The sequence below is a fragment of the Watersipora subatra genome, chromosome 9 (genome assembly GCF_963576615.1).
Source record: "Watersipora subatra chromosome 9, tzWatSuba1.1, whole genome shotgun sequence".
NCBI classification, from domain to species: domain Eukaryota; kingdom Metazoa; phylum Bryozoa; class Gymnolaemata; order Cheilostomatida; family Watersiporidae; genus Watersipora; species Watersipora subatra.
Genome location: NC_088716.1, coordinates 18634621 through 18649735, shown reverse-complemented (window position 1 = coordinate 18649735; position 15115 = coordinate 18634621). Strand labels below are relative to the sequence as shown.

At 37.5% G+C, this 15115-nt stretch overlaps 1 protein-coding gene across 8 annotated transcripts in view; it reads right to left on the bottom strand.

Annotated features, from left to right (window-relative positions):
- The window catches only part of LOC137404472 (target of rapamycin complex 2 subunit MAPKAP1-like), a 181017-nt gene that overhangs the window by 153088 nt on the left and 12814 nt on the right, over window positions 1–15115 (bottom strand). The gene's annotated exons all lie outside the window — the stretch shown is intronic.

Genomic DNA, 15115 nt, shown 5'->3' with positions numbered 1-15115 from the left:
CAGATGACACAAACCTGAGGATTACCCCATCATGGAAACACAGTGATAGCAAGCATCAGCAATAAAGTCTATCATTCAGATGACACAAACCTGAGGACTACCCCATCATGGAAACACAGTGATAGCAAGCATCAACAATAAAGTCTATCATTCAGATGACACAAACCAGTGGGCTACCCCATCATGGAAACACAGTGATAGCAAGCATCAGCAATAAAGTCTATCATTCAGATGACACAAACCTGAGGATTACCCCACCATGGAAACACAGTGATAGCAAGTATCAACAATAAAGTCTATCATTCAGATGACACAAACCAGTGGGCTACCCCATCATGGAAACACAGTGATAGCAAGTATCACCAATAAAGTCTATCATTCAGATGACACAAACCTGAGGATTACCCCAACATGGAAACACAGTGATAGCAAGTATCAACAATAAAGTCTATCATTCAGATGACACAAACCAGTGGGCTACCCCATCATGGAAACACAGTGATAGCAGGCATCAACAATAAAGTCTATCATTCAGATGACACAAACCTGAGGATTACCCCAACATGGAAACACAGTGATAGCAAGTATCAGCAATAAAGTCTATCATTCAGATGACACAAACCTGAGGATTACCCCAACATGGAAACACAGTGATAGCAAGTATCAACAATAAAGTCTATCATTCAGATGACACAAACCAGTGGGCTACCCCCATCATGGAAACACAGTGATAGCAAGCATCAACAATAAAGTCTATCATTCAGATGACACAAACCAGTGGGCTACCCCATCATGGAAACACAGTGATAGCAAGCATCAGCAATAAAGTCTATCATTCAGATGACACAAACCTGAGGATTACCCCATCATGGAAACACAGTGATAGCAAGCATCAACAATAAAGTCTATCATTCAGATGACACAAACCAGTGGGCTACCCCATCATGGAAACACAGTGATAGCAAGCATCAGCAATAAAGTCTATCATTCAGATGACACAAACCTGAGGATTACCCCATCATGGAAACACAGTGATAGCAAGCATCAGCAATAAAGTCTATCATTCAGATGACACAAACCTGAGGACTACCCCATCATGGAAACACAGTGATAGCAAGCATCAACAATAAAGTCTATCATTCAGATGACACAAACCAGTGGGCTACCCCATCATGGAAACACAGTGATAGCAAGCATCAGCAATAAAGTCTATCATTCAGATGACACAAACCTGAGGATTACCCCACCATGGAAACACAGTGATAGCAAGTATCAACAATAAAGTCTATCATTCAGATGACACAAACCAGTGGGCTACCCCATCATGGAAACACAGTGATAGCAAGTATCACCAATAAAGTCTATCATTCAGATGACACAAACCTGAGGATTACCCCAACATGGAAACACAGTGATAGCAAGTATCAACAATAAAGTCTATCATTCAGATGACACAAACCAGTGGGCTACCCCATCATGGAAACACAGTGATAGCAGGCATCAACAATAAAGTCTATCATTCAGATGACACAAACCTGAGGACTACCCCATCATGGAAACACAGTGATAGCAAGTATCAACAATAAAGTCTATCATTCAGATGACACAAACCAGTGGGCTACCCCCATCATGGAAACACAGTGATAGCAGGCATCAACAATAAAGTCTATCATTCAGATGACACAAACCTGAGGATTACCCCAACATGGAAACACAGTGATAGCAAGTATCAGCAATAAAGTCTATCATTCAGATGACACAAACCAGTGGGCTACCCTCATCATGGAAACACAGTGATAGCAGGCATCAACAATAAAGTCTATCATTCAGATGACACAAACCTGAGGATTACCCCAACATGGAAACACAGTGATAGCAAGTATCAGCAATAAAGTCTATCATTCAGATGACACAAACCTGTGGGCTACCCCATCATGGAAACACAGTGATAGCAGGCATCAACAATAAAGTCTATCATTCAGATGACACAAACCTGTGGATTACCCCAACATGGAAACACAGTGATAGCAAGCATCAGCAATAAAGTCTATCATTCAGATGACACAAACCTGTGGATTACCCCAACATGGAAACACAGTGATAGCAAGTATCAACAATAAAGTCTATCATTCAGATGACACAAACCTGAGGACTACCCCATCATGGAAACACAGTGATAGCAAGCATCAACAATAAAGTCTATCATTCAGATGACACAAACCTGTGGGCTACCCCCATCATGGAAACACAGTGATAGCAAGTATCAACAATAAAGTCTATCATTCAGATGACACAAACCTGTGGATTACCCCATCATGGAAACACAGTGATAGCAAGCATCAACAATAAAGTCTATCATTCAGATGACACAAACCTGTGGATTACCCCATCATGGAAACACAGTGATAGCAAGCATCAACAATAAAGTCTATCATTCAGATGACACAAACCTGTGGGCTACCCCATCATGGAAACACAGTGATAGCAAGTATCAACAATAAAGTCTATCATTCAGATGACACAAACCTGAGGACTACCCCATCATGGAAACACAGTGATAGCAAGCATCAACAATAAAGTCTATCATTCAGATGACACAAACCTGAGGATTACCCCATCATGGAAACACAGTGATAGCAAGTATCAACAATAAAGTCTATCATTCAGATGACACAAACCTGAGGATTACCCCATCATGGAAACACAGTGATAGCAAGTATCAACAATAAAGTCTATCATTCAGATGACACAAACCTGAGGACTACCCCATCATGGAAACACAGTGATAGCAAGCATCAACAATAAAGTCTATCATTCAGATGACACAAACCTGAGGATTACCCCATCATGGAAACACAGTGATAGCAAGTATCAGCAATAAAGTCTATCATTCAGATGACACAAACCTGAGGACTACCCCATCATGGAAACACAGTGATAGCAAGTATCAACAATAAAGTCAATCATTCAGATGACACAAACCTGTGGGCTACCCCATCATGGAAACACAGTGATAGCAAGTATCAACAATAAAGTCAATCATTCAAATGACACAAACCTGTGGGCTACCCCAACATGGAAACACAGTGATAGCAAGTATCAACAATAAAGTCTATCATTCAGATGACACAAACCTGTGGATTACCCCATCATGGAAACACAGTGATAGCAAGCATCAGCAATAAAGTCTATCATTCAGATGACACAAACCTGTGGATTACCCCATCATGGAAACACAGTGATAGCAAGTATCAACAATAAAGTCTATCATTCAGATGACACAAACCTGTGGATTACCCCATCATGGAAACACAGTGATAGCAAGCATCAGCAATAAAGTCTATCATTCAGATGACACAAACCTGTGGGCTACCCCATCATGGAAACACAGTGATAGCAAGCATCAACAATAAAGTCTATCATTCAGATGACACAAACCTGTGGGCTACCCCATCATGGAAACACAGTGATAGCAAGTATCAACAATAAAGTCTATCATTCAGATGACACAAACCTGTGGATTACCCCATCATGGAAACACAGTGATAGCAAGCATCAGCAATAAAGTCTATCATTCAGATGACACAAACCTGTGGGCTACCCCATCATGGAAACACAGTGATAGCAAGTATCAACAATAAAGTCTATCATTCAGATGACACAAACCTGTGGATTACCCCATCATGGAAACACAGTGATAGCAAGCATCAGCAATAAAGTCTATCATTCAGATGACACAAACCTGTGGGCTACCCCATCATGGAAACACAGTGATAGCAAGTATCAACAATAAAGTCTATCATTCAGATGACACAAACCTGTGGATTACCCCATCATGGAAACACAGTGATAGCAAGCATCAGCAATAAAGTCTATCATTCAGATGACACAAACCTGTGGGCTACCCCATCATGGAAACACAGTGATAGCAAGTATCAACAATAAAGTCTATCATTCAGATGACACAAACCTGTGGATTACCCCATCATGGAAACACAGTGATAGCAAGCATCAGCAATAAAGTCAATCATTCAGATGACACAAACCTGAGGATTACCCCAACATGGAAACACAGTGATAGCAAGCATCAACAATAAAGTCTATCATTCAGATGACACAAACCTGTGGGCTACCCCATCATGGAAACACAGTGATAGCAAGCATCAACAATAAAGTCTATCATTCAGATGACACAAACCTGTGGGCTACCCCATCATGGAAACACAGTGATAGCAAGCATCAGCAATAAAGTCTATCATTCAGATGACACAAACCAGTGGGCTACCCCATCATGGAAACACAGTGATAGCAAGCATCAGCAATAAAGTCTATCATTCAGATGACACAAACCTGAGGATTACCCCATCATGGAAACACAGTGATAGCAAGTATCAACAATAAAGTCTATCATTCAGATGACACAAACCTGTGGGCTACCCCATCATGGAAACACAGTGATAGCAGGCATCAGCAATAAAGTCTATCATTCAGATGACACAAACCTGTGGATTACCCCACCATGGAAACACAGTGATAGCAAGCATCAGCAATAAAGTCAATCATTCAGATGACACAAACCTGTGGGCTACCCCATCATGGAAACACAGTGATAGCAGGCATCAGCAATAAAGTCTATCATTCAGATGACACAAACCTGAGGATTACCCCATCATGGAAACACAGTGATAGCAAGTATCAACAATAAAGTCTATCATTCAGATGACACAAACCTGAGGATTACCCCATCATGGAAACACAGTGATAGCAAGTATCAACAATAAAGTCAATGCTTATAAACTTGCTAAAACATTTTTCCAGGTTGCTACAGCATTGAAGAGTAGAACCACTGTAACGGGGGATCATGAAATTTTAAACTCATCATACAATAACCTTTACCCAGACAACCAACTTCTCACTAATTTGAAGCACATGTTATATTAGCAGCAGCTAACCACATCGACACCTGAGGCTTGTAATATACAGTCACACCTCGACATGCGAACTTAATGAGTTCTGGGACTGAGCTTGTATGTTGATGTTCTCATATCTCAATGTAATATTTCCCATATAAAATAACTAAATACCAATTTATCTGTTACTATACTATGAGAAAAATCACCTATAACAATGGAAAAACATGTTTTGATTACTTTAATTCAGTAAAACACTCACAAAGTAGCAAATACCTATTTAGTTGTTAAAAACCGCAATGAAATGTAACATTACTATGTACAGTAATATGTATGGAGGTTTCTCCTTTGAGACAGACGCAGCGGCTAACAGCAGTATGAGAGAGACTTGAAAGCAACGAGTTCAGTACGCTAAACTTTTGTGACGCTACGTAACATAAACTTTAACCTAAAAAAATTTAGTCTACTAAACACTCACTTAAAGCTAAACTTTAATCTTTTACTAAAGTCAACTTTAGTTTTGTCACCTTTAATCATGTTTTCAGCGTGGCACATTTTGCCTCGTGTGTGCTATAAATTTTAGCTGACCTTTTTAAAACTTTTGTTAAACTGATTCGACGAGAAAGACTGAGCGATGTTCATGAAAACAGCCTTTCACATACTTGGCCGTTTAATGTCCAATGAGAATTGGCACATATACTTGTATCTCAAAGGTTTCTTGTATCTCAAGGCAGAAACTTGTCTAAAATATTGCTCATATCTCAATTTTCTCATATGTTGAGGCACTCATTATTAAGGTATGATTGGACTTAACTTTCACTGATGCGCTGAGTACATTTCTACTAAATGTATGTAGAATCAGCTATAATAGGAATGAAATGAATGTAATAAACCAATATACAAACAATAACACTAATAAGACTGATATAATTGTACTCTACATAATAACTCTGATCGTAATTGAATACAAATTATTCCCTCCTTCGAGCTGCCTCAAAACAACTCTATCTTTAAGGCAGCTCTTCAGTATCTTCTGCAAGGAAACCCACCATTACAAGAAGCATTACAAGTACGACAGATAACAACTCTATACTAAAGCCTGGCTCCCATATCGATCGCACGACTCTAGCGGCAATATTGCGCAGCAATACGCTTGCGACGTTAGGCTCGGTGGCTTATGTTCACATAAAGCTGAATCGCTAACAACGACATAAAAATGTTCGCTCGCTATTTCAATAATGCTGACCTTCAACTGTACAGTGCATTTAGGGAAGGTTTTGCTTGCGACTCTTCATGAAAATTAAACAGTGCCAAACTCTTGCATTGCCACTGGCAACTACCGGCAGTCCTCGGCAATACCCGGCATGTATAGGTTCCCATTTCATTGCTAATAACCTGCGGTGCTGTCACCGGTGCTTTGCGACGTATATGGAAACCAGGCTTTAACAAGAGCAATACATAAAGGTTGTTTACATATCAGAATGTTCTCAAGAGAAGTTGAGGCAAAGCCTTTGTTTGCGAATCTCAAAGCCTTGCATCGCCCTCAAAGCATCGCCTTTTGAAATAACGCCATGGTATGCTTTTAAGTCTGTTTACATTTTAATCACAAAGACGTCTCTCTAACTTGAGAGAGATTGCGTAAACTTCTAACAAAAACCTTTAATGATGAAAAGAGGCAAATTTCACAATGTGAACGGGACACCAGCGATGTCATGAATAGAAATAAGTGAAACCGATAAGCTTTCACAACTGTTTGTAAATCTTAGAGACTATTCAAGGCAAGCAAATCCTTATGAAAGTCAAATGCAGTTGCATTGTCACTTGTTCAAACATCAATAATTTTAAACAAATAAAAATAACAGCATAGATTTACTGACAGCTCAGGACTCTACTACTGCAGTCATACAAACTCTACCATTGTCAGTATAGCTAGACAGATTTGATTTATTAGTTACCTACAAGTAGTAGAATATTTGCATTAAAAGGCTGACAAATAATTCATATGGAGTATAAGCAGAACAATATTTATGCAGAGATAGGCACTTGAGTTAACATGATTGATCAAGCAAGCCTACAGAACAATCTATAACTGAATCGGATTGAATTGAGTCTCATCTTTCATTTACTGTGGGATTGAATTGACGCAGCGCATACTGCCAGTAAGAATTGAAATCAATCGATTCTTTACTCCCACCAGAATATCTGAATATCTGCATGTCCCGCTATAGCAATTAAAATCTTAGAATTAGGATTTCCCATCTTGCTGGATTTGAACCCATGTTTATTGCAACCACAGGTTTGCAATCCAATTGTCTAACCACCAGTCCATGGAAACTCTAAACATTCAAAGCCCTTGTTATATACTTTATACACACTTTTCCCAATTTTATAAACTAAATGACGTAATCTTCGAAACTCTTAACTCTATGAAACATGAAAGAGTTTCATAGAAGTATTAATTTAAACTATGAATTTCATTAACTCTAAGGCCAATACTATCCACCCAGACAATTCTATTATCTCGAGTAGAGCCTCTACATTTCCTCTCCGTTTGGTCAGACAAAGACAGTCTGATATCTCATTTCTACATTGGTACCAGTTCGAAAGGTAGTAGTATTGTCGTATTATAAGTTTTGATGGATATCTTCTGCTGGAACAGAAACCTTTTCACACAGACACGCGCGCACACAGTCGCGATATTCTTTTTTGTTCATGCTTTTTCCACGATGAACTCTCTAGTTTGATAATCAGTGAGCCGCTAATGAAAGGCCTGCTGATCAGTCTATATCGTTAGCAACAAGCTTGTTTTCATAGAAACCCAATCTTATTGGTCTATCTGAAATGAAAGCTGAGTAATTATTAATAAACTAATGCAATGTCTAAAAGCCGATGTATCGGCTTCCAGTTACCAAGAGATGGCAACCTGAGCTGATACATTGGCTTGCAGTAGTAAAAGAGTTAAACGCTTTTATAGTTGTTTTATTTTTTTTCCTAATTTATTTGACATGCACAAAATATTTTCCTCATGATATGAAGTTTGAAAGTAACAGTTGTTTGACAAAGATGGAAAACCTTTACAGCTGTTTTATATTTTCCCTCAATTTATTTAAACTCCACTAAACACTTTTCTCATTATATGAATTTTGAAAGTTAGAACGGTAACTGCTGCTGTATATTAAATAAAAATAAGTTTTCTGTGCAAAGAGTTTTATTACCCGGGCATTCAACTAGTCTATATATATCATTATCAATGTCCGTCTGTCTGGCTATAGCCATTACAATTTACGAATGATAGGAACAAAATATCCGCATCATGCTGAATTTGATCTCAGTACCCCCTGTTCCTAAGGCACTTATAGTACCAAATAAGCTATGCCATTCATTAGACTGTATGAGTCGTTGTGTCGGTTCAAAAACGCATAGCACTAAAGCTCTCACTGATCTTGTTAGTAAATTTAGCAATACTAATAGTAGCATACTAAAATCGGTCGTTGGCAGTGTGCCAGGCTAATGAGCAATGGCAGGCAACTACATTGCCTGTCACTGTTAATAAACTGAATTTTTTACCCGTGCATTCGGCTAGTCATGGCATATTTTATGGTTGTAAAACACAGTGTTTTAGTATACCATATGGTTGAACCAGTTAAACATTCAAATTTGTTATCTTAATAACGCAATTTCTTAGTCAGTATAACATCAACTCATTTAAACTAGTACAAATGTTAACAAGTGAATATCATGAAAAGACTATAGCATAGGCTAAACACAGCACAATAAATACCTATATTATACACAACTTACACAGTGACCAGTTGGGTGTTTCTATCGAGTGTGTCAGCTACATTAGACTTCCATACTCTAGGGGCTGCTTCAGTAGGTCTCCGATATGGAGACTGGATATAGAGGTTGCTGCTCTACCGCCTCTAGCTTAGCGAATTCAAACTTTCCATGGGTTCCTGTCTCTCATGGGACATGAGAGAACTCTAACGACAACTAAAGAAATATGGAAGAACTTTAGACTATCAATGAAATGAAACCATTGCTACAGACACTATGATTAGCAGTAAATATTGCTTTGAGCAGACAACTTCTAGCATGAATGTTCAATAGTAATACTCATCTCATAAGTTAAGCAGAAGACAATGCTACAATCAACTAACTTTATGATCCAGAGAAGGAAGCTTACATCCACTTTGCAAACATCTTCAGCAATGTGGAGGAAATACATCTCCAGCCCTTTAATAAAAACAAGAAAAAGTCATGATTGGCGTAGCAGCCACACACAACAAATGTAAAAAGTTGAAGCCCAGCAGTATGTCCAGTGGTACATGACTAAGTAAACCAGTGACAATTCTATACAGTTTAATAATTGTCAGATACAATATGATTAGCAACTATTTATTTTACAATTCGACTGTGTACTAGTGGCACCCGGTGTACTAGTGGCACCCGGTGTACTAGTGGCACCCAGTGTATTAGTGACACTCAGTGTACTAGTGACACCCAGTGTACTAGTGGCACCCGGTGTACTAGTGGCACCCGGTGTACTAGTGGCACCCGGTGTACTAGTGGCACCCAGTGTATTAGTGACACTCAGTGTACTAGTGACACCCAGTGTACTAGTGACACCCGGTGTACTAGTGGCACCTGGTGTACTAGTTGCACCCGGTGTACTAGTGGCACCCAGTGTACTAGTGACACTCAGTGTACTAGTATCACCTGGTGTACTAGTGGCACCCAGTGTATTAGTGACACTCAGTGTACTAGTGACACCCAGTGTACTAGTGACACCCGGTGTACTAGTGATGCCCAGTGTACCAGTGTTACCCAGTGTACTAGTGTTACCCAGTGTACTAGTGACACTTTGTGTACTAGTGACACCCGGTGTACTAGTGATGCCCAGTGTACTAGTGACACCCAGTGTACTAGTGTCACCCAGTGTACTAGTGACACTTTGTGTACTAGTGACACCCAGTGTACTAGTGACACCCGGTGTACTAGTGATGCCCAGTGTACCAGTGTTACCCAGTGTACTAGTGTTACCCAGTGTACTAGTGACACTTTGTGTACTAGTGACACCCGGTGTACTAGTGATGCCCAGTGTACTAGTGACACCCAGTGTACTAGTGTCACCCAGTGTACTAGTGACACTTTGTGTACTAGTGATACCCGGTGTACTAATCCAATATTATTAGTATCACAAGTGAAGTATTGATTCAAATTCAATAGCAACTTCCTGTTGTTATGGCAACCTGCTTCTTAAAAGGGTAATAAGATTACGTTACTTCGGAGCATCTAGAATAAATAAATTGGACAACTATTTTGAACAGACAACTCCTAACTATTATAATCCAAAAATCGTATGATTCAAATGGCACCATTCTTCATCATTGTACATTGACAGTCCGGTGTCTCATGAGAAATTGCTAAGTTTACCAGTAAAACACAGAGAATAAGTTTATGCACAAATATTCCAAAATCCATGAAGGAGCACTCTTAGAGTGGATGATAGCATGCCAGGCTGCTAAGCAGAGTGTTGTGAGGTTGAACCCGCATGATGCAGTATTTTTTCACTTCCAATTTCGGACAGACAGACACAAGTTTTGTTACACTAAAAATTTGCTGGTTCCTTGGCACGTATTAGGAAAGTCATAATTCTCTCTGTTAGCTTGTCTCATTTGAATATCAGACTATTTTGTGCTGCTTGGATATCAGTCTAAGTATGATGTCCACTTGATGGATTCTACTTTCACTCTGCTATTTTCTTACTTTTTAATATTTTTAAACCTGCAGATCTCATTCCACTGTCTTCAGTGTAGGATGAGATAACTCTTCATTTGAATGAACACGCTGATCGGGCTCCTAAAAAGTAAACCATAGAATGTCATTTTCACAATTAAGGAGACAATTATAGCACTAAACTTGAAAGAAATGTAGTCTGACATTGTTCAAACAAGCACTAAACAAAGGAATCCTAAGTAGCATTGTTCAATTACCCCACAGCAGTACTTAACTACAAAATATCAATGATTTGTAGTTAGTTTATTCCTTAAAGGCTAGTTATAAATACTAGTAATACTTGCTTCTTTAATAGCTCTTGACAAGCTAACTAATTATATTTGTATCATCAACTTTTTCTAAAGACAGCTATGTGTGATTTCTTTTATAGGTACCAAATCAGTGATGACTGCTGTTCTTCGTTGTTGGGTAATGAAACAAAGTTTAACAGAAAACTCTCAAAATAACAGAAATACCACTCCAATAATTTTGATTATGATTGTGTGAGTCGAATGCTTAGCATAAAATCATAATAGTTAATGAGCAGATGATCTAGTAAATCTTAGGTTAGAACAATTTTACCATATTAGTAGTAAACACAATTGCAAAATTTGACTGCTATGTATTGGTGACCCAGTCTAATCTGAGAAGACATGATTTGTATATTACATATAAACGGTATACTGTACAAGGTTAATAGAAAGATTATGCGGCTTGACAGCATCAAAGGAACTCTGCGATTTGCATGTAGTAAAAATATTATACGAATGGTTCAGTAATACTATTAATATACTCATTATAATTATAATCATCGTGGTATATAACTTCTGACTAACACATCTGAGACTAACAGAGTTAAACATGTCCGGCACTAACACGGTTAAACACATTTGGGACTAGCACTGTTAATCAGATCTGGGACTAATTGGTTGAACACATCTAGGACTAACAGGGTTAAACACGTCTGAGACTAACAGGGTTAAACACATCTGGGACTAGCAATGTGAGGAAACATCATAGCTAACATAAACTTCAAGAATGTCCTAGGGTAGTACACTATGTTAGCACACATACAAGATCACACGACTCCATGGCATAGTTTTCATATATGCTAGCAACTTCCCTTTCAATTGCTACCAACTGTGAAATCTACAATTGGTAAACTAATGTGCTACAACGTCGACTTTCTCTCAGCGCTTTACTACCAGTTAACTAATACAAAAATGTATAGCTATATATAAATATATATAATATGCACCACAGTAACTGTTAACCCTTGTCTTATCGAAACCAATTATAACGTAGTAAGGGACTTTTCCCAGCATACCAATTCCCGTCTAAACCCGTCCTGATTCAGTTTTCGGCAGATCATTTTTTAATCCAATGTTTTGTTCGTAAATTTTTATTATAGCAATTGAGTTTTGGTTTGTATGACAGAATTTGTACTAATGTTTAGAGGATAAAATTTTTGCTTTGCACACATAAAAAAGCTGGTCACGTGGTTAGAAGTCTCACTTTATTTACGCAAAAAAATTTGTATTACAACTGACAACATGTAAAAGTTTTGCTCAGTTAAAAAAATGGTGAAAGCTATATTGACTAGTTCAGCAGCGCTGGAGAATTGAGGTCAGAAGACAGTGTAAAAAGTGTTGAACAGCCAGAAAAAATGAAATGAGTCAAACAGAGGCAACAATCAGAACACAATTGGCCAGGATATGACACAAAAACTTTTGTAAAAATATTTGCTTTGTTTGTGCATGTATTATGATTATTTTTGTTTGTCACATGTTTTAACTATATAATTGTAGCATTTGGTAGATTAATATTGTGCAACTTATTAATTTACAGACCGATAACATATTTTCAAACTATCTTTAAAAGCATCATTGCCGTTATCCGAACTCGGCTTTCGGTAGATCGATGCAAATAACACATATTTTACCAGAGATGGGCATTCAAGTTAACATGCTTGCTCGCGCAAGCCATAAGGCTCACTTTGTTAATGAATTGAAAAAATTGATTCTCTAATATCTTGTATTTATTATAGATTTGTATCGACTCGGAGCATCCTACAAGAATGGAATCTTTCCTGTCACCATAGAGGAATTGACTTGATTCTCTATTTTCAATAAGAAAACAAATGGAGTCAAAAGAAACTAACACTTCTGTCTAAAATTACTGCGATGATGAAAACTCCACATTGACAGTGATGTCCTAAGTGTCACAATCTGTAACTTGATGTGGGCCAAAGCGAAGATGTCAGTGCAATCCCGTGTTGCTACCTGCATACATTTTTAATAGACTTTGATATCACTGCGTAAATCTTATTGATCCATAATATGTACTATGCACTAGCTTTATGGTTTGCCTGTGCAAGGATAATAAGCTTATTTATAATCTTTAATCAACCATTGTTTTTACGTCATCACCCTGTTTGCACATGTGCTCATCCACGAAAAAGCCGCCATCTTTGTAAAAAAACAATCATTCTCTTGATTAATACTATTTTTCGGTGTTGTTTTGATACTAAAATAAAAAAAATTGAAAACAAAAGCATTGTTTGAAATAATTAATTGCAGAAGCTTCGTGTTTTTAATGATAAAATGTGTCCATAAAGATGGCGGACAATGATAGAATGATGTCACGAAAATACGAAGGATAGCTGCTCGCGAATATCATTCATTCTACAGAAAAGCCTTTATAACGACTCGCCTTTGTACTTATACTAAAACAATGATCATGGATCGCAATGTTATCAGATCCACCCAAGACTTTGCCACAATAAACTTTAGAAGTTAGGCTATCATTGTGCCAAAGACATAAGTCGCATAGTTTCTATTTTATTCAAGAAACAAAGCATAAAATTGTGATTTCAATTTTTTTAATTTTCACTTTAGGATGAATGAAAGAAATATTGCAAACAGTGACCTATTCGTATTTCCCCAAATGAAATCCTTTAACACTAGACCAATGATATTTTTAGCTTCGACATTTTTATCATAAATAATGTGTGTCTGCGTTTTAGTGTAACTGCAACAACGATAGCAATTTTCTTTTGCATCTTGGATCTGGGTTCACAAAGCTACGAAAACATTAGACATTATTTTTTTCACACGTATTGATTCTTGTGCAAATTGCCAAACTTTAAATTGAAGCTATATGACAAAAACACTGCTATAAACAGCAACAGCAAAAAACCAAGTGTATGCTAGCAAAAATCAGTAGGCATGACTTAATTCCTCCTAAAAGGGATTGAAATCTCTAGTGAAGTAGTTGATATTTTCTAGGTTAATTCTAAGTCATAGGTCAATTTTGTGAGAATTGTTTATTTGGGAGAATTGAATTTATTCATTACAGTTAGGGTAGCAAAATAATTGAATTGTGGTGTTTTTGCGACGAACTAGAAATTGAATCGATTCTTACATGACATAGGCCTATAACCCAAAAGAACTGAATTGTTAATTTTTTGATGAGAATTGAAATGGATCGATTCATGTTTCAAGCCTATTAAGCATCTGTTTTACAGCACATAACAAGTCAGTTTGTGTTGCAAATTGTAGCAAACATGACATTGAGCTTGAAACTCATAGCAATGAGCTTTCCACAAAATTGTTAGCCATTGTTATAAAATAAAAAATATGGGCTACCGCAACTAATCAAATGTGACAAGTAAATTTCTCTTTACAACTTAATACTAGCCTCATAACAATAGATCCTCATGGGTTAATTGAAAGCAATAAATACCAACTTGTAAAGACGTTCCTCAGCTATCCAATGTATTTTTATTTAGATATCTATGACCAGTTAGAGATAAGTTAAGTCAGCCTTTTCGTAACTATGTCAAATGATAAAATTACCAACTGGCAGACCCGGTAGGTTGGACAACTTACACGTATGCGACCGGTGGAAAAAATACATCAAAAACTTGAGCATTGCTCCTAAGCACACAAGTACACAAGTTGTTTTATTATCTATGGTCAAGAACCTTATAAGTAGATACTAACCATTATTGCATTAGTACAACTTGGTGAGCCTAAAATACTTTTTAAATTTAGTAAATGCAGAATGTATTGCCTATTGCCTATGTAGAATGGACAGCCTATTGCAATGCTCACATTACGTCATGCTTGATGCAATGATTTGTGTTAGAGATTCACTTGCGTTTTGAATTTGAATAAACTGAGTGTTCGATAAACATACCATAGTAAAATGTATGACAAGCAAAGTATCATATAAACTACATAAAAAAATCCAGCACTGCGCGTGTAGACCTTGAATTAATTTAGAAATGCAGTTTCAATCTGATACTAAAGAAACCTAGCTACTGCTCGCGATCAAAAAAGCCGAATAGAAAAAATTATCGACCTTAGTCTAGCTTGGTTTTATTTATTAAAACGGGCTTATACAAACTTCAAAAAATCGTAAGA